The sequence below is a fragment of the Passer montanus genome, unplaced genomic scaffold, assembly GCF_014805655.1.
Source record: "Passer montanus isolate IOZ18808 unplaced genomic scaffold, ASM1480565v1 scaffold7, whole genome shotgun sequence".
Lineage (NCBI taxonomy): Eukaryota > Metazoa > Chordata > Aves > Passeriformes > Passeridae > Passer > Passer montanus.
This window is the reverse complement of record NW_024372147.1, coordinates 10,319,318-10,344,640: the sequence shown is the minus strand read 5'-3', so window position 1 is coordinate 10,344,640 and position 25,323 is coordinate 10,319,318. Positions and strand designations below refer to the sequence as shown.

The 25,323-nt window shown below is 36.1% G+C and overlaps 1 protein-coding gene across 1 annotated transcript in view; it reads right to left on the bottom strand.

The window, feature by feature from the left end:
• PTPRD (protein tyrosine phosphatase receptor type D) overlaps positions 1-25,323 on the bottom strand; it is a 1,150,086-nt gene that overhangs the window by 900,891 nt on the left and 223,872 nt on the right. Inside the window, exon 3 of the mRNA XM_039729799.1 lies at positions 5,437-5,509. The gene's annotated coding sequence lies outside the window, so the exon portion shown is untranslated. The remainder of the gene's footprint in view (positions 1-5,436; positions 5,510-25,323) is intronic.

The following is a 25,323-nucleotide window of genomic DNA, read 5'->3' as shown; positions in this document are numbered from 1 at the left end:
GGCAGAGTTATGGAATGCCTTCTTTGCATCAGTCTACACTGATGAGACCAGCCTCCAGGAATATCTGATCCAGGAGACCAGGGTAAATTAATACTGGAAGGAAAATTTCCTCTTGGTCACAGAGGATTGGGTTAGAGTCAGGAAAACACGATATCCACAGTTCCAAGAGCTCTGATGGAATGAATCCACAAGTGCTAAGAGAGATGTTGGACATTTTAGACAGGATGCTCATGACCATCTTTAAAAGGTCATGAAGATCAGGAGAGGTACCTGAGGACTGGAATATAGCACATATCACCCTGGTCTTCCAAAAGGGCATGAAGGAGGAGCCAGGGAACTACTGCCCAGACAGCCTCACCACAATCACTGGAAAGGTGATGGAGTGAGTGCCTCATTCTGTAGTTCACATGGTAGGCAATAAACTGATCAGCATGGATCCAGTAAAGCCAAGTCATATTTAAACAACCTCATTGTCTTTCATAATGAAACAAGTAAACAGATAAATGAGGACCCCTCTGTTCAGGTCTGGTGAGGCATATCTGGAATGCTGTGTCCAGTTCTGTGTTATTCAGTGCAGGGGAGACATTAGAGATCCTGAAGAGGGTCCAGTGAATGACTAAGGGACTGGAGCATCTCTCTTACAAGGAAAGGCTGAGAGAGTTGGGCCTGTTCAGTCTCAAAGAGACAACTGAGGGGACCTTGTTGACAAGAATGATAAGGTGATAAGAGGCTCCAGGCGCTGCTCAGTGGTTCCAAGCAATAGGACAAGAGACAACAGGCAGAAAATCATGCACACGAACTTCTACCTGAATATGAGGAGGAACTGCTTCACTGTGTGTGTGACCATGCATTGAAAGAGATTGCCCAGAGAGGCTGTGGAGACTCCCTCACTGGGAATATTGAAGAGCCATCTGTATACAATCCTGCGCAAGGTGCTCTAGAATATTCCTGCTTGAGCAGGGAGGTTGGATCAAATGCCCAACTGTGGTCTTTTACACTCTGACCCATTCTGTGATTCTGTGATTATCAAACACAGGAGAATAAATAAAAATCATTTTGATTTAGAAGGATGCTGATTTTACACAGTTGCATGTAATCACTGATACTTTAAGATAATAAAAAACTTTTTTTTGATGTAAGAATTCTAATATTATAGAAATTTGAGAATTAAAACCAGAACAATAACAACAAAAAAAAATTCAATTTTCTAAGCAAAAGGATTTTGACTTGGTTTTGTGGGTTTTTAGGGTTGGTGGTTTTTTTGCTTTTTTTTTTTCTCTAAACTATATTGTTCTCTGCCAAAAATACATGGAGGGAAAATAGGATCTTTTGCTAAGAAGTTTTGGTCAATTCCACAAAAAAACATTTCAGACAAAAAGGTGCTATTTATGAATAATTAATTAACTTCTAGTTATACAGAACCCTAAACAGACAATGAAATCTCTCAAAACTGTACAGGATGTTAAAATGCCTTTTGTGAAACAACAAATACTCCTTCTTCAAATAATCATAACATATAGGAAAATTGGTGAATATATTAACTAATTTTTAAACTCATGATTATACAATATACATATTATGTTTATAATAGAAGATTGATATATTTGTATATCAACAGGTTGCACTAAAAATGTTCTTTAAAAAGTTCTGTCTCTCAATAAACTGATTTATGATAAAAGACTAAGTACTACTAATATGCCAAAATTAGACCACAGATCCTCTGCTCCAAGATTCTGTACTACCTGGTTATGAAAAGTAAAATTATAGTTGCAAAGAAGCAACATTTTATTTTTTATTCAGATTATATTGTTACCACCTCTGTATTCTAACTCTAGATTGTCTTTTGTGACTCATCTACTATGGTTAGCACACAGATACTGAGAAATACGGACCTGTATTATATATTTCCTTGCTATACTAACTACTACTTGCTGTATGTTGCATATTTGGGAGTACCAAAACACCAATATTTTCTTGGAAAGAACAATACAGATTAAAAATATTTTTCCTTTCATTTTGCTAAAATAATCTGATAGATAAGTATGAAGAAAACAATCGAGTACTTTCAATAAATGCCTGACTAGTTCATGAAAATTTTGTTTATTTATTGTGTTTCTATCCACACAAAGAACTCTGGAAAAACTAAATTACTTGAAGTATGTATAATTTTGTGGACAAAAATATTTTGATTAGTAATATATCTATGCTGTATTGATTTTTTTTTTTTCAGTTCTATTAGGTTGCTTTCCTAATCACTATTCCTTCATTAGAAATTACACCTTGCCTTATTTTATTATCAGTTTCAGTAAAAATATATTTATGAACAATATAGATTTTAATGAAAAAAAGGCGGTTCTTTTTTCATAATTTTAAGGTTAAGTGGTTAAATTAATTTTGTTCTGATGCTAAGTAGTTAAATGAACCAGAACTTTTTAGCCATAGCTACAGTATTGCCTGAGTGTGGGAGTGTTCACTTTTTTCCCAGGACTTCTCATCCATCTTTAGCCACAAGACTCGAAACTGCTTATTGACTTAAGGAGTAGTTGACTCTGCATAGATGTCTCATCTTTGACCTGTGCGTTGTGATTGTGAGATGTGAACTATTGTCAAAACACACAATTTTTTTGTAATGTAATTCATTCTCCTCAGCATTTGAACTCATTCTATCATCACATTTCAGCTAGCCAAATAACTATCAAACTAAAAGAATGTTCAAACTGAACAAATCTAAATTGGCTTCAATAATGTGGCCTAGAGGTTAAAGCTTGAATATATTTATTCTAGCTTGCCAAGCTATTGAACTGATAGTCAGTGTTAAGAATTTCAATATTTACATATTATTATGAATAATATAAATTCCATCATAATATGCTTAAAAATAATAATTGCCTCAAGTCTATGATCAAAAAAAAGTAATAGACCACATCTTATATGCCTGTATATAGAGATTTAATCCTTTTCATCAATCAAAACAAATTTATTCTAAATAACGAAGATGTATTGTCTCCTCTTGCCTGTATCATAATTATCATAAAAGTGCCGCAGACATATCTCTGTTCATCCAAGTTTAAATATGGAATCTGAGACACGATGAAGTCTAAGGGATATGCTTTGTATTTCTAAATTAGCAAAATTTCACCCTTAAGGGGAATATTATGTTGACATTTTCCAGGCTGAAACTGTGCTTACCAAGCAGAGGAAAACAAATCACTGGATTTCAGTTTAAGAGAAATCAATACATAAAAGAAGCAACCTCTATTCAATTTTCAGCTGGCTTTTCTATGTTTATGAAATTTTGCTAAAGTACTTCCTGTAGGACATAGTTTGCACAATGCGGATTTATTTGTTTCCATAACATCTGAAATTAAAATGAATGGAAGTTAAAAAATTTTACATTATTGTATACCTATACCACAAATACAGAATTCTTAAACTAACACAAATACTAAACCGCTGAGACTATGCTGTAAATTTGGCAGGTTGTTTTGGTTTTTTTTTTTCAATTTTTAATTTCCCATTGTTTTTCCATTGCTATTAATTCCTTCAAGAAAATGTCTTACATTTCATGAAGTGACATAATTTTAGGAAATTTTTTTTATTCCACATTTACAATCCTGATGAAATGGGAATCTAGCCAGACAATCAAGAAGTCTTTAACTGTGAAATATAAATATTAATAAATAGCTCACATTTATTAAAAAAAAAAAAACAACAAAATAACTCAATCTGGTGCAAGACAGTGCAGAAATAAATTAGATTTTTATTTACTAGATTTTACTTTAAGAATGTGAATTTGTTCTAAGAATGTGCTTATTAATTTGGGTAAAATACATTATTGCATCTGAACTACTTCTATTTTTACAGTACGAAACATCAACACAAGGGGATAATTTTATTACTTCCAATAAAAGTAATTTATATTTTAGCTAATAAAATGATATAATAGGATGACCAAATGGCATGATTTAGATCACACTGTAATCTGTAGCACATTTTCAAAGGCAAGGAAAAAAAGTCCTTGAAAAGGAAACTTAGTATCAAAATGGAATTTCATGGTTGGTATTCACTCCAATAAATAGACACTGCTTGTGTGACATTACTTCTCTTAGTAACAGTGTAGTTAGTGACATTATACTTCAATGATATCACAAAGAAAAAGTCACTCAGAGGACTGATAAGAACAAATATCTGCCTGGTTTAAAAGTAACAAACTATGGGTGAACTTCATAAATTAAAACCAGAAATTTTTTTTTTCTTTACTTTGCTAATTCTCCATATTTTAACAACAAGAAAGCAGAGAATTAGAATCTTTGCTGCATCAGTGATCCTACCTCTGCAATTGATGTACAAAATGTAATGACCATTTCTATGTCTGTAGAATATGAAATAACATAAACCGTATTCTTCTTAGGATCTAGAGTTTCGAAAGGTTTTCTTGCACTAATTAAATTCTGGAACATGAATGATTTTAATATAACAATTATATAAAACCGAAATTATAAAACAGTTCTTGTACATGGTATCTAGCTTGGTATCACATGGTGTTTCACTGAAAGATGAAGATTTTTTTTTTCAGCACTTGAGCTCCAACAGTAGCACAAACTTTGACTGAAAGAAAAAGAATGAGCATGGTATACTAAGGCTGAAACACATGGGACACGATTGTCTAAAATGTGACTCACAATCATTGGGCTCTTCAGTATTCAGAACTTTTTTAACACCTGGAAATAAGTAATGATTGTGTCTGTTTTCTCTTCTCAGTAGTTAAATAGAAAAATTTAAAATAATCCTATTTCAGATGAAAATTCCCATTTAGAGAGTATTATATAAGAGTTACTAGAGTGTTGCTAAAATCAAGAGAAGCTATGATGTAATTTATTAAAATTTAGAGTTTTGTAAAAATTGCTCATCCAAGAACATTGACAGGTTGCAGTGACCTCTTAAAAAAATCTACAAGCCTTCCTTGCAGTCAGAAAAATAAAAGCCTTTAGAGTTTTATTATATGGGTGTGGATATGGAATATTCTGGAAGGAGTCTGACAAGTAGTTGATAAACAGATTACTGAAATTTGGAAACCTGACAATATTTAACATTCCTGAGTGACTTGTGCTCTACTGAACTAATTACAATAATCACCTAGATTTCCAGATGTGTAGGAACCTAGGATTTCTGGAAAACAGGAATTGAGCATGTAGGAATCAACTGCTCTGTTTATATGATATACAGCTGATCTGTAAATACAGAAATAATCTGACGTCTCTGTGATTCAGACTTCCTACATATGAAATTAATCCCAGATTTACAGTTTTGGAAATTTTCCAAGAGAGCCTGAAAGAAAAGTTTGTCAGATAGATACCAAAGGACATTGTTATAGAAGTTAAATCTGAAATGACAATTCAGCTGATCAAAGTAGATCAAAGATCTACACCAACTTACCGCCTCACCAGAATGTCCTCACAGCACAGTTAACGACTGGAGGATTAAAAGTGTAAGACTCTTCAAGATTTCCCTGAAATAGAAAATCAAACATGTTTTATTTGATTTTCTACAGCAACAGCAATAATTCTGAAGGGTCCAAGAAACAGAAAAATTAAATACACTGATAATAAATAACTTCTGCAAACAGTAATCATTGAAAAGCAGTAAAACAAAGTGGACTTTCTAGAGTAACTGTGATGGGAAAGAATATAAATAATATTCACACACAATTATTTATATTGAAATTATCTGTACTTGATTGAAGTGGTTATGAAACAATTGTGTTCCAAATACAATATCTTAGTCATAAACACTTTCTTTCTTTGTCACTGTACAGCCGTTTCTCAATGTACTGTTTTGTGCAAAAATAGTTTCATAACTGAACTTATGCTATTAGCTCTTTAAATACACCAAACATGTCACCAAAACCAGCAGTACTTGCACCAACTTGGTAAATTGAAACATGAAAACAGAATTGTAGCCTTTTCAATAGTAAAGTTATGTTTTCACATATCACAAACCTGTGACATGCTCTACCATATGGATATCCATTCAATGCACTCGTTTAGCTCTCAAGTTTAAGAGGTGAGTGTGAAACCTCTGTGATGTTCAACAAGGCCAAATGCAAGGTCCTGCATCCTGACTGGGGAAACCCAAAACATAAGTACAGGCCGGGTGGAGAATGGATTGTGAGGAGTATGATTTAGGGGTATTGGTCAATGAGAAGGAAAACACAACCCAGTAATGTGCACTTGCAGCTCAGAAAGCCAACTTCAGCCTGAGTGACGTCAAAAGTGGTGTTCCCAGCAGGTCAGTGGAGGTGACTGTCTCCCTCTACTCTGCTCTTGTGAGACCCCACCTTGAGTATCTAAGGCTGAGGCACCCAGCAAAAGATAAGGACCTGTTGGAATCAGTCCTGAAGAGAGACACTAAGTTTACCACAGGACTGGACAATCTCTGCTATGAAGATGGGCTAGGACAATTGGGGTTGCTCAGTCCAGAGAAAAAAGGTTTTGGGGAGAATTTGTAGCACCTTGTAGTATCTGAAGGAGGCTTTCAAGACGTCTGGAAATGGATTTTCTACAATGGCATGTAGTAATAGGCCAAGTGGTAATGGCCTTAATTTTAAGGCATGTGCATTCAGGTTAGATATTAGGAAGGAATATGTTGTCCGAAGAGGCTGTGGACTCCCAATCTGTGAGAGTACAAGGCCAGGCTGGATAGGGCTGTGTACAACTGGCCTAGTGGAAGAAACCCAGGCAGGGAATCTGAATCTAGAAGACCTTTAAGATGCTTTCCAATCATAACCATTCAATGAGTCTATGATTCTGCGATCTTTCCTTTGGGGTAAGGCTGGGAGAAGTAGAACTGTTAAGTCTGGAGAGAAGTCTCAAGGGACAACTCATCAACACATATAAACAACTGAAGGGAAGACGCAAAGATGGAGTCAGGCTGTTTTCTTTGGTGCCCAATGACAGGACAAAAAGCAATGAGTAAAAGAAAACACACAAAGAACTGTATGACTACCAGTTTTTTTTTTTTTTTTTTTTTTACTGTAACTAAATACTGAAGCAGTTTGCCAAGAAATGATGGTGGAATATTCATCTTGGAAATACTGAAAAGCCATCTGGACATGGCCTTAGGTAACCTGCTTTCAGCAGCTCTGCTTGAGCAGGGAGGTGGGCCCAGATCCAACCTTGTGATACTGTGATATATTTTATACTCTGTGATACTGCGATACATTTTACACAACACTCATGAGTTTGTGTTCTATTCACTCACTCAGAAGTCTGGGATTGATAACCACCTTCCACTCTTTTATATATCTTAGTCATGTCATTCAGAAATCACAATATTCTTAAATTATTTAGGAGGGAATAGAAGTAAATACCAATAAATGACCACCAATGTTCAAGAATGTTTCATCCTAAAAACTCTCTTCCCTGAAACTATTCTATTTTTGTCATAATACACTAACAGTTTCAGTGGTTTTGTTGTTTTATTATGTTTTTTTAATTCACCGCATATGCAACATGAAGACAATTGTTGAAAACAGGCAGGTAGAAAACTTTTGTTATAAGCAAATGTTAAGTAGTATAAAATACAAGGGAAACACATGTTTGGAGGATTTATTTAATATGATTTTGCAGGGATTTCAAATGTGTTGTATATGACAATGGACTGAGTCAATCATTTTTATGTCAGAAGTATTTCACTACCTGCTTTATTTTCCACAGTCAGACCAGAAGCAGAGTGAACGGAAACACACAAACAGTAATGTTGTCAGTGCTGAAGGCTTAATGACACAGTTCAAATTACTACTTTAAATACACATTTTGTTACATTGTAACATTGCTGTGTTTATGGCAGGTATTTATTAGGCTGATACTAACTCCACTTAGTATTTCCTTTATGTCAAAAAAGCTTTTTTTTTTTTTAACCTAAGTTTCTTAAGTAACCATCACATCATAGGAATGCTGATTAAGCAATATGAACTCATAAAATATGTTGTGAAAACTGGTGCACTATGCATTGTTCCTTTTTCATAAAATTGTAATTTATTATAAGATACTTCCATTCTTTTATCAGTTCCCTTTGATTCTCTATACTATGTATTTTAGTTGCCTGTATTAAATTTGTTTGGTCCAATTACATGGTCTTTCATCACTTGAAAATTATGAACCTATTCTGTTCACTGAAAGACTGTTTTCACATTCAATACTTTCCTTTTCTATTAATAGTACTATTTTTCATCAACTTTTGCTTTAAAAATCCAGACATTCCAACCACAAAACATAAAAATATTGCCTAAATATATTTTTAATGTTCTAATTTGTTAAGCACATTTTATGTAGATTAATTTAAGGTCATTTTCTTGAAGAATAAAAACCACATTCTGTGTACATTTAAAAAGAGGAAGAACTATTTGAGAGTTCTAGTAGAGGGACAGAAGTTGAGTAAGACTTTTTCCTATATTTGGAGGCATGCATACCTTTCACTTCTCTCTTTCCCTGCACTGTTTTTCTCTAACTACCACTCCATGGCTCTTTTCTATTCTTACTCAACTTCTTTTTATAGTTCCACAGTTAGGCCTCATTCTGTTTTCATCTCAGTATCAAAGACATGAGTGTATCAGCATAGCTTTGAGCTTAAATCATAGATGATAAAACTGCAAAAATTGACAAAATCAACAGCACATCTGAATATCACAGGGTAGCTCTGGAAACTCATCTATTTGGTTTCCTAAACTTGCCAAAACAGAAAAATCTCTATCACTGGCTAAAAAAATGAAGAGGATGGTGGGTTACATTGCTACAAGTATCAAGGGAATAATGTTGCTATACAGACCCACAAGACCATTAGGCCCTGCTTAAAAAATAACTTATAAAATGACTTATTTTTTTTTACAAAAATACTTCTTCCCCTAAAAAAATCTTTTGTGTCTCCAGAATCTTTATTCCCTGTATTTAAATATAAAATATAAGAAAGCAAATGTCACAGTTCCCAAAGTTTGTTTCTGTGTCACACAAGGCTGAAAGCTCTTGATAGTAAAGACGTGGTCTGTTCTGAGTGGCTGTCAGTGGACTTTGGGGGCAGATGTTGCTTTTAGATTCTGTATGACCATAGCCAGGCCTTTCTCAGGATTGTCACTGGTAAACTGAGTTGGAAGTCTTCTGCTATGTCACTGACATGCCATGCAAATAAGTTCATTGAAGAATACTGTGAAAGCATGTGAGTCTATGAGAATGAAGGCAACTCATTTAAATTTGACCTAATTAAGGTGAATTCTCTTGTGGTTGTCCTTTAGTGTCCTTCTTAATCACTTTAGTATTGAAATAATGAAAATGGGCATTCCTTGTATTCCATACCTTAGTCAGGCAAAACTAGCAGCTACGTTGTCCTTTCATGTCCTTCTTAATCACTTTAGTATTGAAATAATGAAAATGGGCATTCCTTGTACCTTAGTCAGGCAAAACTAGCAGCTAGCATGGAACACAGTATCTTCCATTGTGTCATGCTTTTCTGCCCTGTCCACTGTTTCTCCCTTGACAGAGTCCATGAATCTAAAGAGCACAGAACTATTACTTAGGAAAAAAGAGTTTCATTTTCTGCAAGTTCACCTTTTTGATGGCTGTCTGATAAATGTTACACGTGGACAGGAAAAGGGGCAGAAGCATATACATTTGTACTTTTTGTGGTAACTAGATGGTAGCTTGGTTTTTTTCAAAATAAAAACCTCTCTCAGGCACCTGAAGGTCACAGCAAGGGACAGACAAAGCTCTTTAACAGCTGAAAAGCCTGTCAGGAAAAATGGCAGACTAGCCAAGCTCCTTTTTTTTTTTTAGGGAAACAGTCTGGTTGTATACGTGGATGTGGCACAAAATAGAAAATTAGGTCCTACATAGACGGATGACCAAGAAATCACTTCTGTGCTCTTGAAAGGAAAGAAACACCCAAATCCAAAAAACTGAGAGAAGAGAGGGAATTAATTACTTAATATTAACTCGATGCAAACAACCGTCATGTTGGGATAGCCTAGTTCTGAGTAACCCCATTTGGATGCTGGAAGCTTGCACCAACATAACACTGTCTCTAACAATAGATAACTTCAGATTTAGATTCTAGTGTGTTGAAAATCCTTAAAGATGGAAGAACTGAAAAAATAGAACGTCAGCTTCATTATAAGCAGGAAAGTTAAGCCAGAAGTTGAATCTTCTACAGGCTGGAGGTACTTAGTCTGATTTAGAATTAGTGTCAAAGAGTAGATTCCATGCTTCTATCATTTTACTAAAAATGTTTAAAAGGATGAAAGACTGCATAAAACATTGGTATATAGTCTAAATTCTCATTTCACAGTAATTTATTTTTTTCCCCTAGAATTGAAAGTTATTTATATTTGGGATTTTTTGTTTTTGACAAAGAGATTATACTGTCAAAAATTGTTTTCTTATTAAGAGCAATTTTCCCCTTGCTGATACAATAACTGCCATCAACATCTGACAGTCATTTTCAGAATGTATGAGTACACCCTGTTTACTGTCAACCTTGCAAATATGAAGTGTGAAAAACGTGTATTTCTCAAATAAAATTTAGAGTAAAATATTCCTTACCTAACCATTTGCTTTCAATCAAGAAAGAACATCAAGAGATGTGTCTTTGGCTCTAAGCGGCAACATGAAAGAGGAAGAAAAATATACATCTCTCAAATTAGAACATGGAAATGTGAAGAATGATATCAAAATCAGGATTTTCAATATTCAGAAAATCTGGTACCTAGTTTAATTCAATTAGTTTCCTTAGAGAACAAAACTGCAAAGTCTTTAAAAAAGACTAGATAAACCAGGAGAAATGAATATTGGTCTAAGAAAGCCAGAGTATTTCCCACTTCTAGAGATACATGCACATGAAGGATAATGAAAAAAAGTTGATTAAGAATTTTGTATCTGATGTGCTTTTTAAGAATAAAAGATATTTTCCCTTAAACATTTTCTGAATATTTTCCTGATCCCTCAATCATGATTAATCCTGGCCATTCAATGTGACCTGCGTATTTAGTCCAGAAAGACAATATCAGATGATGGTGCTAAGAGAGGCCTATTAACACCTCTCACTTGCCTAACCTTGTTTTCACAAAGAGACTGAAATGCAGTCTCCCTCTTAACGGTACAGCACAAGTAGGCAGTCTTCCAGGAATGATTTTACAGCCAAGTAAATCAGTGTTTCTTCTCCTGTAAAGTCATTCTCAGTAGTATTCTCATTGCTATTAAGAGGTAGCATGATGAAGAATAATATCAAGAAACATGGTATTGCCCCAGTGGGAATGTAGTAGGAAGCAAAACAGAGGGGTTTCAGGCTGCTATTTAGAAGAGATTTAAGCCCTAGTAAACAGGACCCTGCAGAGAGATAAAGGGAAAATGTGTTTAACACTTTTTCACCTATTAGAATAGCATCAGTGTTGTTTTGCCTTGCATTTCACAAAGTCTGACAATCTCTATTCCAGTGCTGCAGCAAAAGAGCAAGTAACCCAAGCAGTAAAAGAGCTCCAAAATCATAAGAAAAAAATTAGTAGGACAGATCTCTTCTAAGAAAATATCTGCCAGTAATAATAATATAAACACTACCATTTGCTCTTCATGAGACAGAAGTTCCTGTCAGACTTATGAAAGGCTGAGATGACAGCAGCTGCAATGGCCAACCAAGGATGTCAAGGGCTTGGCAGCCCTTAAGGCCTGGCTAGTTGCAGGGCCCTGTTCCTGTCTGGTTCCGCTGATGTGGGGCCGGGGCCCTCCTCACGTCCAAGTGCCCACACCTGTCCTGCCCATTCCCTCATATCACTGCTGCAGAACAGTGTGGCTTCCCCACCACCACTGCAGCTCTTTCACCTGCTAGGGGAATGCACCCTACAGGCACACTGTATCAGGCCTGGTGTATCCACAACTCCCACATCGTCCTTCCAGCATGCTCTCACCTTCCTAAGCCCCTACCTGTGTGTGGGGGCTGCCTCCTAAGGCCACACTATGGTGAAAGGCACCACAGCTGTGCAGAAGGCCTCCCTGCAGCCCACCCAGCTGGGAGCCATGGGTCAGGACTCACAGCAGGGATGGAAGCTACAGTGAGACACTATGAGGCCTTGCCTCAGGATGTGCCTTCCGCTGTGATGAAAGAATCCATGTTTGGACCGGCTGTTTGGGTCCAATGTGGCTAGCTATAGACCCCAGCCATGTTTGGACCGGCTGTTTGGGTCCAATGTTGCTAGCTATAGACCCCAGCCAACATGATCTTACATGGACAAAAGCAAAAGATGAGAAGCACTCTTCTCCACGTGGGGAAGAATGACCTCCATTACTGACTTGAAGGGAAGGGAAGGGACTGACCCGGGAAGAGACCACCAGGGGGAAGTGGGGAGAGGGGTGGGTGAGGGAAAGACCATGTGATAGGTGAGGGGAAGAACAAACCATGTGATATAACAGAAACTATTCAGTGCAATATAGAGTACTACAGTGCAAATCTCCAATCACACCCTGCAAAACAACAACTAAATAAACTATTTAATGCAATACAACACTGTAATTCCCCTCAAGCCAGCTGCAGTGGCGTCCGGCCAAGAGCCTGGGGTTGTGCCCACAGCTGCAGCTGAGCTGGTCATCTGCTCAACTTTCCTCCCAGACCCTGTCACTGGGAAACTCTGGGCTGACCCATGTCTCTCCACCTTCCTGCTGCCTCCAGGACCTGCTCTTGCCCCTGTGCTTCGCCTTAATTCCATAAGGTAGCCCTGACTTGTGTGACTTTGTCATAGGCCCCTGCTCCTGCCCTGGTTTCAGGTCCCACCACAAAATAGAAAAAAATTAATTTAAAAGTGCTGTTCTTCTTTTGTAGATGTGGAAGAAATATTTTGTAGCAGGCCCAGGGCCTGCAAGGCCTCCTTGGAGGTCAGAAGCCTGAGCTAGAAAATGCCAAGTTATCATGACTGGACCCTAGCAGCCCCTCTCTTCCGCCTTTCAGACCCTGCTTATCTCTCTGTAAGCCTATAGGCCACTTTCCCCTCACCCTTACTATTGGACAGTTTCCAAAACCCCTGCAGGGTATAAAAACCCCTGATTCTGCCTGGTTCGGCAGAAGAGCTGTCATTGGGAACCTTCGTGGAACACCCGAATAAAGAATCCTGCAGAACCTCACACGGCCTTCTCCTCTCTCTCCCTGCGTCTGTGCTGTGGCACCTAGCAAGCTAAAGGGCTGAAATCACTGAGCTGATAATCACTAAGAGCTGAAAATCACTATAGCTTGCTTAGGCTGCTGTGTTGAGCCTCCACTGAGTTATCCTGGCCTCGGCACCCCACCGGGCATCAGCCCAGCAGGAAACTGCCGCAATAGTATTTCCTCTTTGCCAAATATTTAACTTGCTAGACCCTTTGAAAAAAATTTGAATTTTCCAATATATTAAAAGTTTAATCATGGTCTTGCTTCTGCAGTAAGAAATTTCTCTGAGGGGGGGCGAGGTTTGGGTGTTTTTTTGTATATGGAAAATTATTGCATAATGATCTGGGGGCATTGACATCAACTTGTCTTTTAATTGTTCTATTATTAAAGCACTATCAAATAAATTATCTTTTTTTTTTTTTTACAAAGCCTCAAGATTAATATATTGTGTAGTCAGTAAACTTTATGATGTGAAAACTGTTGACAAACATTTTCTCAGAGTTCTAGACTAGAAGACATCACAGCTAAAATAACTATTTTTTATGAGTTGATTTACCTTGGAGAAACTGTGGTAGGGACAATGCTCTGTATTTGAAATACAGCTGAAAGTTTTTCTTTTATGAAACCCACCAATCTTCTTGGTATAAATAGGAATTTTGTAAATAAGAATAATTTCAAAATTTCCTTCTGTTACTGCCCTTATTTTTTATCAATTTAAAAATATTTTGTTTCTTTGGGTATTTTGTTTTCAATAGCTTTCATTTAAATATTTCTGTGTTGTTTTGTTTCCTTTATATATCTAATGAATACAAACAGCATTTGGCATTTATGAAAATGGCATATTATCACACAAAAACTGTTCAGCAATGCCTATAAAATAATAAGGAAAATCTGCTACTAATGGGTCAATTTATATATTACTCAAAAGCTACAAAACATGTATTGGTGAAATGAATTCACAAAAAGATAAAAAATTATTGGTGTGTGGAGAGAAACCACAAAAAAAAAAAATCCCTGGAAATTCTGCCATTATTTCTTCTGGTCATACACCAAGAAGTTTTAAAATATATCCTGGAACAGGACTGCAGGAAATTTTTCACTTTTGTGCAATGACCTTTTATTGTTGGTCATTTTGATTCTGGTTTTGGGGGGGTCTTTTTTCTTCTGTGTTTTTCTATTGTCTAAATAAAGCATCTGACATACTATGGAAGATTTCAAATTTGTACATATCAGAAAGTTATGTTTAGTAGGAAAAAAGATTATATATTCATTAAATGTACTACAGTTATAGAGTGCACATTATATATTTATTAAATGTATTAAATTAAATGTAAAAATTATATATTTATTAAATGTATTAAATTATATATTTATTAAATTCCAAAAAATTTAAATATATGAATAGAATTCCCCACTGCAAAAATTCTTGATGATTGTTTGAAAATAGAGAACCCTATTTTATGTCCTTTAGGTGATTGTATAGTCCAGTACTGTCTGAGTGAAACCAAAGTTACCAAGACAGGCAAATAAAAGCCAGTGTTATTTTACCCACTCCTCTCTTCTCACATAATGTCACACTTGTACCCATCTCTCTAAACCTTTTTAAATATAATGTATTTCTACAGATGGTTGATACAGGTGATCTTACACCACAAATGATAGCAAGTTGGGGTTAAAAGGAAATGGGCCAAGAGTCCTCCAAAGTAATCTGAATCTATGTGGCAAGAAAAGAACAATTTTCTTTATGGAAATTTATAAAAAGCAGGGGAGAGGAGGGGAGGGGAGGGATGTGCTTAATATGCATGTTTATAGGCTGAATAATTAGGGTAGGTGGAGAGCTGCTGCCATCTGCTGGAAGGATTTCTTTCCTGACTTAAAATTGGAGAGTTTTTTTATGAGTAACCTAATGAAAGATTAAAACAATCACCGTTGATGAAATTTAGGTGCTTAACACCTGTGTAGCCAAATGATCATTATTCTAATGGTATTAAGAGTGTAAAGTTATGAAAATGTGGACCTAAATCTCCTTGCAATTCAAGGTCTGAATGGAGGACTTTTTAATTAAGCCATATTCTTAAATATGAACTAGAGAGCACAAATCCTTCCAAAATGGGGACACTAGAAAATGTAAAAAGAAAGGGAAATTAAAAGCAAAGAAACTTTTGCAGGCAATCATTTGTTTAATTTTATAGTATAAATATCAGTGCTACATTTTTATTCATTATGATATGTAAAAATACAGGTCTAAAATTCTGATGCTATGGATAGGTAGCAGGAACCTCACAGTGAATACCCAGAATTCTCTAAGAGTTGGCAGTTTCAGAAAATAAAAAACAAACATATATAAACAAAACCAAAACACACTAGTTTTGTCCACCTGCCAGGAGACTGCACTTTAGGTCCCAACACAGACAGAGTAAGAAGTTTGACGCTGAATATTAGAATAAGCAGTACTTGGTACCTTACAGGGCCCTGGATGTTTTTGAAGAGCTTTTCTGTCTTCATTCTCAATTCAGTTTCATCTATGTAGAGTCTCAAATTTAGACAACACTCGCTATTTCTTCCCAGCTAAATGCCTGTAAATGTTAATTTTGTATCTGCCTGGTGAGGATTTCAAGACAGCCAAGTTAGACGTTGTATGATTTAGACAGATTTGTGATTTAGATGTGAGTAGGCAACCTTGCAGATTTGCAAGTTTCAGCCAAAACACATACAGGCATACATATTCCTAAAAAAAATAATCCTTGTGTAATCTCTTTGATGCTGGGAAGAAATTGCATGGTAAGATGGAATGGAAACGGCACCAACTAGAATGAGGAAATCAAGCCAGTTGAACCACTTACAATAATAAATAACATCAGAGGAGTATGGTGGGAGGAATTCTGATTACATAGTGAAATGATAAACTGATATCAGGCTATCATGCCTGAAGTATTTGCTGTCCCAAGAAAACTTACACCAAATTATATTGTAATTTAAACTGCATGGTGAATCATTTATTTCGTGCTAGTCTGAGGTTTACATTTATGGCTTTTACATCTCACTACTAAGTTACAAATACCAGCTGTTAAATTCAGCCCACTGGATTTGAAACTAATGATTATTTACGGTGCCCTACCGTTAACTTTGTCTTTAGGTCCAGCGTTCCTTACCTTGATACTGAGAGCTTAAAAGTGGCCAACAGATGAAATGTACTGGAAGATAATTTTTTAAATGTACTCACAGAGGCACACCTCCACACATTTTATCAATTTATTCTGATGAGCAAGAGCATTATATTTTCCATTTTCATGAGCTAGGTTTTGGAAAGCAGAAAATTTGCAGGTATACTTCCGTGGTTGGCACCTTCCCATGTAATTATTGTATTCACACCATATTCTCATCTCTCTACAGGGCCACACTAGTATTTCTAGGAGTTATTTGGATAATTGCAAAGAAAATAATTTCTCAAGGAGTGGGGTACATCTTAATGGGAAATGTAGGACAATACTGATCAAGAGATATCCCAGCTACCTGAAGCAACTACACCAGTGTCAGTGTGATACTGTACTTGGGCTAACTAGAGAGAAAGACATGAAAAGCAGACATAGGAAGATGCATAAGAAATGAGGCAAGGAGACCTCTGTGTAATGATTATGATTAAAATTCCTACGTTCAGGTTATGTTACTAACCTTAATTGTAACTATATATTTTTCAGAAGTCTAGTAGACTTACAAAAAGATTAAATGTCAGAGGCACACTCAGTTTCAAGGCATAACTTGAAACTGAGTGTGCCTCTGACATTTAATAGACAAATATTATGCAAATATTTTGTCTAGAAATGTCAAGAAGATCAAGATGTTTTGAATAATGTCTTTGTGTAATTTTTTGTAATGCTGCTGTGAATTTGTGACACACTTTTGGAAGAAATTGAGAAACTACTCAGTCTGACAAAGTTGTTCCTTGTGAAAAATGTGCAAGGCAGTTTTAGTGTCTTACAGCATAAAAAAAAAACAAAAACAAAAAACCCCAACTTATCTCTTTGTAAAAAACTATTGTATTTAGTTGAAAGTATGCATTGCTATCAGAAGCCATACATTAATTAGAAAAACAGAAACACTCAGACTTTCTATACCTTCTCGTCTTAGCCATCTTAATTTAATACTGTATAAGAGAAAAGGCAAACTTGCTGCCTTGCTAAAAGCCACTAGTCGGTGCTGTTGTATAAGAAGTCTGTATTAAGTCAATTCCTTACAAATGCAATTGTAATCATTTCCATAAGCATGTTTTTGTGCCATTAGGTAGTACCAATAAACAGTTTGGATGAGTTTTATCTTTTATTTTCCACTATCTTCTATATAATGAACATATTGAATTAGAAAGTATATCATATTCAAAGCATTACACCTGCTTTAATTCGATGTTGATTATTTTACTAGAAGTAAAAAAAAAAATATATATGTATTAGATTAAGGTCTAAGTTAGGAACCCTAGCAATTCAAATATGCAATAGGAAGGCTGCTTAATGATTAAGCTAAGGCTTCAAATAGGTGTTAATTTTATGGAATTTTTCTTCCATTATACCAATAGTATAAGGTAGAAGAAGAAAAGAAGAAGAAAAACTTGTCCCAAAGGTAAAAATATTATTGATACCCTTACTGTACTAACACAAAAGTAAGAGATTTTTTTTCTTACATTTTGTGTCTATTCACAAGCTGCAAGCTGATTCTTGCTACATTTTAGGAACAGATTTGTAAAATGGAGACTATAGACTATTTTTGTTAATGTGACTTTTTTCTTTAGTCTTTCCTTTTATTTTTAAGGACTTATATTAACTGTATTATAAAATAAGGCACCATAAAATTATAAATAACCTTCTTTCTGAATAAAAACATGAATTTTATATTCTACCATAAGGTAAATTGTTTGCTGATGACACCTGTAAGCAACCTCACAGAAAGGGCAGCCTTCAAAATTTTCTTTTATCATCTCTGCAAATAATATGTTTACATGCAGCTAAAGATAATTCTTTCTTCTCTACAATATCTATGCTTTATTACTATTCCCACTTCCCATGTAAGTTACTCTGTCTGTAAAAAATTCTAAGAGTATAAATTAGGTAGTTTATTTATATTTTTGGCTTTTAAAAACCAAAAGTATCTATAACTTTTAAGATAGCAATCCTGGAAAATATGTGTGCTCATTGGATGTTTGCAATTTAAGTAGGACAATTAGACTTTTTGTTACATCATCATTTTGATTCCTTGTCAAAAGAAAATATCACCAGAAGTCTACAATTCTGGATTGTGTATACAGTTAAAGTAAATATATGCTGTGCAATTCTCTTTTTTCCTTTTTCAGGACTACAAGCTTTCCTGTCACACAGATCCTTACCTTCAGAAGTTTAATATGGTTATATTATAGGCAAGAAATCTAAAGCATTTGCAGGCAATCAGCAGATCAAATATTCATGAAAGTGGGTAATTCAATTTAAAATATCCATGGACAGTTTGTTTCCATGGTTGTTTTACCACCCATACATTGCTGAATGTCACATGAGAAGTGTTTAAACATTTCACAGCAGAAATCTGATTTTGAGTGTCAGTCCAAACTTTAGTTGCATATAATTTGTATACCATCAGTTATTTAGCCACCTTATTCAAATACTACACATACAGGAAGTATATTTCCATTCAAAAAAATCTGAAATTAAACAATGCATGATTTTTTCTATGTCCTTATTTCTACATGATCATTATAGTTACCATTCACAAGGCTAAATTTGAAACATACTTATTGTTAAAAAGAAAAAGAAAAAAAATAATTATAGGCTTTAAAGTTCTGATTTATTCAGAGACTCTAATGGAACAGTCAAAAGCACAAATCCCAGTCTATCTCTTTTCCTGATTCAATTTTATGGCAGGAACTCTCACAGTCTGTATATAATCCAGTTCCAGCAGAACATTAGGCAGAAATGTCAGTCCATGGGGAACTTTAACTACACAAGAATCATTAACCTTAAATATGTCATGCTGGAAATATTCTCTATCTACTTTGAATTCATATATATATATGCTCTAGTCTAACCCTTGTGAAAGACTCCACTCCCAGGTTTGCAAGGCAGGATTCACACTCCTTGCAGCCTAAAAATTCTATTGAAATAAATTGATTTTCTGAACTATAAGCTAGCCTACTGATCTAACCACAAGTGTGTTATTGCAACTTTGGAGTATATTTCATTATTTTATAATAAATTTTCTAAAAAATATATTTTAAAAATTCAATAGCTAAAATTACATATTGCAGCTATTAGAAAGCTATTTGCTGTAGGTAAGCTAGTTTGCTAATTTTTTCAAGACTTAGTTGCAAGTGTGACAGGACATAAGCATACTATTGTAGCTTACTATGAGGAAAGCCAAGTCCGCCACTAGAATGGATCTGAAGTGAAACAAAACAGTAAAAGCAAAAGTTTCGGGTCGTGTAGGAAGAACATCAGGTCTTTATACTGTATTTTTTGAAAGCTAAAAAACAATTGATGCCTTGATTCAAGCATTCTGATTTGCTTAATCTCAAAATTAAACTTTAGTGAGTCTAGTCCTGGGGAGAATAATTTGGCCTTCACTTTCACGTTCATGTGTTCGTTGCTTTATAGGAATATGAACTCTCAGATTATGGAAGCACATACCTACCAGGAGCTCCTGGAGGATCCCATGCTGGAGCAGGTGTATGTGCCCAAATGTATCCCATAAGAAGGCCATACTGAAGCAGGCTCTGGGCAGGACCATAACCATACAGAGTGAGTAGCCCATACTGGAGCAGCTTTGCTGGCAGGACATGTGACCCCATGGGGGTCCCACACTGGAGCAGCCTGCTCCTGAAGGACTGACCAAAATGGAAGGGAACCATGCTAGAGCAGTTCATGAAGAACTGCAGACTGTGGGGAGGAGTGATATTCAGAAATTTCATGAAGGACTGTCTTCTGTGGGAGACACCCCACATTGGTGTAGGTAAGGGTGTGAGGAGGGAGGAGTGGCAGAGACAAGGTGTGATAAACTTGCAGCACCACCCTCTTCCTGTCCTTCTGTAGCTCTTAGGAGAAGGAGGTAGAGAAATTAGAAATTTAGTTGGACACAGGAAGCAAGGAGGGAGGATTTGGAGTTATTTCTCATTGCTGTATTCTGGTTTTATTGAAAATAAATTAATTTCCCCAAGGTCAACTGTGTTTTGACTGTGACGATAATCACTGAGTGATCTCTCCCTGCCCTCATCTCAACCCATAAGCATTTTGTTGTATTTTCTCTCCCATGTACAGCTGAAGAGGGGAGGGACAGAGTAGCTTTGGTTAGCACCTGTCATCCATCCAGGTTCAACACACAATACATACCACCACTCTTTTAAAAGGGCTATTAGTTTCATACAGTTTTTGAAGGGTTTAAATACTAAAGCTTTAATGTATGTAAACTTGACAGGTGTGAAGTTAGTCGATTTATAAGGACTCAGCACACTGAGGCCTCAGACCCCTCCGTTTCCTCTGAAGTAACCATCTGTACAAGGTCAGGACCTACAATGCTGTAGAGAAGCAAAGAACTGCTCACAGAGTACCAATTCTGTTTGCTTTGACAATCTGTGTAATCCTAAATTAGATGCATGCTTCTGAGTAATGTACTGTATGATAATAAAGTGTTACATGCAAAATACATCAAAAATCCTGGCAGATTTCCCAAGCAGATTTTGCTAGTTACAGGTTTGCTATATGCTGGTCACGCTTTCAGTCATGCGAGTTATGTACATATCAGGTATTTAAGATAGCAAAATTCATCAGTTTAAGCAAATAGTCTTCATTTCAAGATACATGTCTGTAAAGACCATAAAAATTCATAGAGACAGCTCTGACCATTGTCAATGCTAGTAACTATATGAATTACAATATATGAAGAATATGAATATACAAATACTGAAGTAACTTTCATGAAATTTCACACCAGTGAAACATATCAGTTTTCTGTGTTCAGTACCTGTAAAAGTGAGAATGACAGGAATTTTCTAATATTCCTTCAGTGAGGATTAGCAATGTTACATTTCTATTGTATTTCTTAGCCAACCAACTATTTAGAAACCAAAGAAAATATTCAGAGGGCCAGTAAGCAACCTGCATTGTTTGAATTTCTCTGGCTGACTCAAATAATTTCTCTGCTTCGCCCAGGCAGCTACCCAGCCATGGTGGCAGAGGCAGGGTCTTCAGAAATCAGCATGTCATTCCATTATTTATTTATCTTTAATAGTGACTATCGATTTTCAAGCCTAGTCTCCAGTTCTTGATGGCTAATTAGTAATGTTTAGGAAAGTTTTTTTAATATATTCAAAATAAGTTTTATGCCTTTCACAATGCCCCTGGAGCAGAGAATGGGAATTAAAAAAAAAAACAAAAACAAAAACGGAAGAACACATTTCTGGCCACAAGAATGAACATGTGTATTCTATCATCGTACTGCCCTCAAGCCTCATTAGCAAGAAAGAAATCCTCCATCTTCACTAAACTACCCACTCGATTAACACATGATTTTTTCTCCATTTTGTTACAAGAATTAAAATGAAAAAGTAGATTTTTAGTTAGTACTTAGATGTGAGACAGAGACATTAAATCTGTTTCTGTAAAGTTACAGATATTGCAAGGTTCCCTAAATAAACATTATAAACCATAGGTGTAATATTTATTTACAGTAGGATTCACAATATAATCCAGAACACAAAAGCTGTATGGAGAACCATAGCAACAGGAAATTGATGTCAAAAATCAAACTGGTGAAAGGCAGAAATGGTTTAAAGCACTGATCTCTCTTTCAAATAGCAAAAATACTGTATGTTTTTCTGAGACAGAGATTCCAAGTTTTGCTTTCTGGAAACTGCTGTTAGGAAGGCTTCCCCAAAGGACTGAGATATAAGGAAATTGGAGTAATGATGTCAGGAGCTAGAATGGACAGTTTTAGGATGGAAGTCTTAGAGCTGCAAGCAGGCATATATGTCCTTGCAGTTGTGCAGTAAGTCTTCAATGAAAAAAAGATATTCAGCTTGGATAGATCAGAAAAATACATCTTTCTAACTGTGGAAACATCTCCCTGTCCAATGCCCAGAACAGGTGCAAAGCAGCAGTTGCATAGTTGGCAATAATATAATGCAAACAGCTTTTTGTTAGTTCAGCTCTATGCAGCATAATAAATTATATCAATTTTACAATGTTCTATGCTGATGTAGGGATTTTTTTGGGTTTTTGGGTTTTTTGTTGGTTTTTTGGTGTTTTATTTTTGGGGTTTGTTTTTTTTATTTTTTTTTTGGTCATATGAACATTACTTCCACTTGTCAGGACAATTTAAATAAAACTTGGGCTCAGAAAGATCCTCAGCAGGTAGAAACTGACCTTGTGCTTGTGGCACAGGAACTCTACTCTGGACTTGTTCCCTATAGTGTAGATTAAAATTAAATTCTTCCTTTATCATTACTGTTCTTTTCTGTTATACCTGTGTAGGGAGTGCAAAACTAATACAGCATTAAATGCTGAAGTCCTCGTAACACTAACAGAATTAGAGTCTGGTGGTTAACAGCTTCTAAGCCTCCAGCAATATTAATTCCTTTTCCCCTTCTTTATTCCTTCTTGTCCATTTGTTCCAGCTTCTTAATTTTTTTTAACACCTTTCCTTCTTTTCATCAGGATGTAGTGAAAAATACTTGCCCTTTCTTACTAATTTGTGTTATGTGCCCTGAATACACAAGTTCTTGTAACAAATCTACAATGATTACTTTGTAAATATAGAGAATACGTAGCACCGAAAACCCAGGAAAAAATGCCTAATATAACAATATTTGCTTTATGAGGGGAATAATGGAAGAACAAAAATAGCCACGATCATTTCTTTTCTTAGTTACCACAGAACAATTAAATAATTTCTCTTGGAAGAGACTTTGGGAAGCCTGCAGCACAACCTCCTGTTCATAGCAGGGCTGATCCTTAATTCCGACAAATTTGCTCGGAGTTTTCTCCAGCTGAGTCTTGAAAACCTCCAAGAATGGAAGTGGTATAATACCTCTGGATAACCTGTTTCACTGCTAGACTGTCCTCCTGGAGAAAAGGCTTCTCTTTCTTTCCAGCCTTAGCCTCTCATGTTGTAGCTTGTTTCACTGTCTTTCAACTTCCTGCCACACACACCACAGTGAAAAGCATGACTGCATCTCTTCTTCCCCTTTTAGTGGTGCTGGCAATGCTGTTGAGCCCCCTGAAGCCACCCTTTCTCCCAGCTGAACCAACCCTGGTGTCACAGCCTCTTCTCACAGGGCAAGGGCTTCAGGCCTCATCATCCTAATTGCAGTCCCTGAACCCACTCCACTATGTCCACGGCCTACACATATTTTAGGGATCAAAACTGAAAGAACTATCCAGATATGGTCTAATGAATGTGACATAGAAGAATACAATCTCTTCCCTTGATGCCTCTGTTAACAAAGCCCAGTCTATTTTTGAACTCTTCTTCTGGGGTGCACTGCTGATTTCACACTATTGTACTATAGCCATAATATAAAAATATGGGTGCCTTAATTCCTCTTTTCCATTGCATTCTTTCTTTTTCTTGAGAACAAGTTATTCAATTCTTGTGTTAGAGTGAGAAATTTTAATCACTTCCTGCTCTACCAGTGAAACAGCAGTTTCCTTATCTTTTTCAAGGGACATACTGCTCATACATTCAAAATTTCATAATCCTTCTCTAAATGTTCTACTAGTGATATTTGCTCTTCTTCGTCAGTTTTACTATTTCAACTTCTACATACTTCACTGTTACAAAATCATTCTTTTTTCCCATTCATGAACGTTATAGGCATTCTGAACTATCTTCTAATTACATTATAGATACACAGAACAATTTTCCAGTTATCTACAGCTTGCAAAATTTTGTGATAACTACTTCACTTGTAGTTCATTTTTAACTTCACTTCATTATTATTTTTAATGTCAATGGTGAACATCTGTATTAAAAAACCCAAAACAATCTTATCATGTTATGGTCCTTCACCACTCTATAAAAGTGAGAATGCAAATTAAAATTAAAAAAAAGTAAAAGGAAGAGAGAAAACATAAACATATAGATTTGTATGTTCACTAAAATAATATAAGACTACTTTGTGTTTTAAGTGGTAAAAAATATAAGGAAAATTGAAATAAATTCCAGATGAGAGCTAACATGCACTATAATACTACAGACAGTAGTAATATAGCCGATGCCTACTTTTCACAGAAATTAGATATTATTGTATTAAAAAGAGGATGACATAGAAATTGAACCAAAGAGCTGATTATTTAGAATCACAGAATCATAGAATATACCGAGTTGGAAGGGGCCCATCAGGATCATTAAGCCCAACTCCTGGCCCTCCACACAACACCCCAAGAATCACACAATGCATCTGAGAGCATTGTCCAAATGTATCTCTAACTCTATCACACTGGTGCTGTGGCCTCTTCTCTGCTCCATTGCACAAACATCAGTGTGTCAGGAGCCTTTTTCTAATATCTAACCTAAACCTCCCAACTCAGCTTCATGCCGTTCCCTCAGAACCTCTCATTGGTTACAAGAGTAAAGAGATCATTGTCTATCCATCCACTTCCCCTCACGAGGACATTGAAGATTTCAATGAGTTCTCAGTTTCATCCTCTCCATATTGAATAAACCAAGTGACATCAGCTACTGCTCATAAGGGACTTCCAGACTCTTCACTGTCCTCATGGCCCTCCTCTGGAAGACTCTGGAAGATCTTTAATAGCTTAATTTATATTATAGCACCCAAAACTGCTCCCAACACACAAGGAAAAGCTGCCTCAGTGAAGAGCAGAGCAGGACAATCCCCTCATTTGCCCAGCTGTGATGCTGCGCCTGATGCTCTTGCAGGACATGGTAGCCCTCCTGGCTGCCAGGGCACTGCTGACCCATGTTCCGCTTTCTGAAAGTCAAGATCCACAGGTCCTTTCCTCAGTGCTGCTCTTCAGCATCTCATTTACCAGTCTATCCACACAGAGTTGCCTGTCCCAGGTGTGGAATCCAGAACCTGCTGGTTGGTGATTGACCGTCTCTCTAATTCATCTCTGCAGGGCCTCCCTGCCCTTGAGGGAGTGGACATCTGCT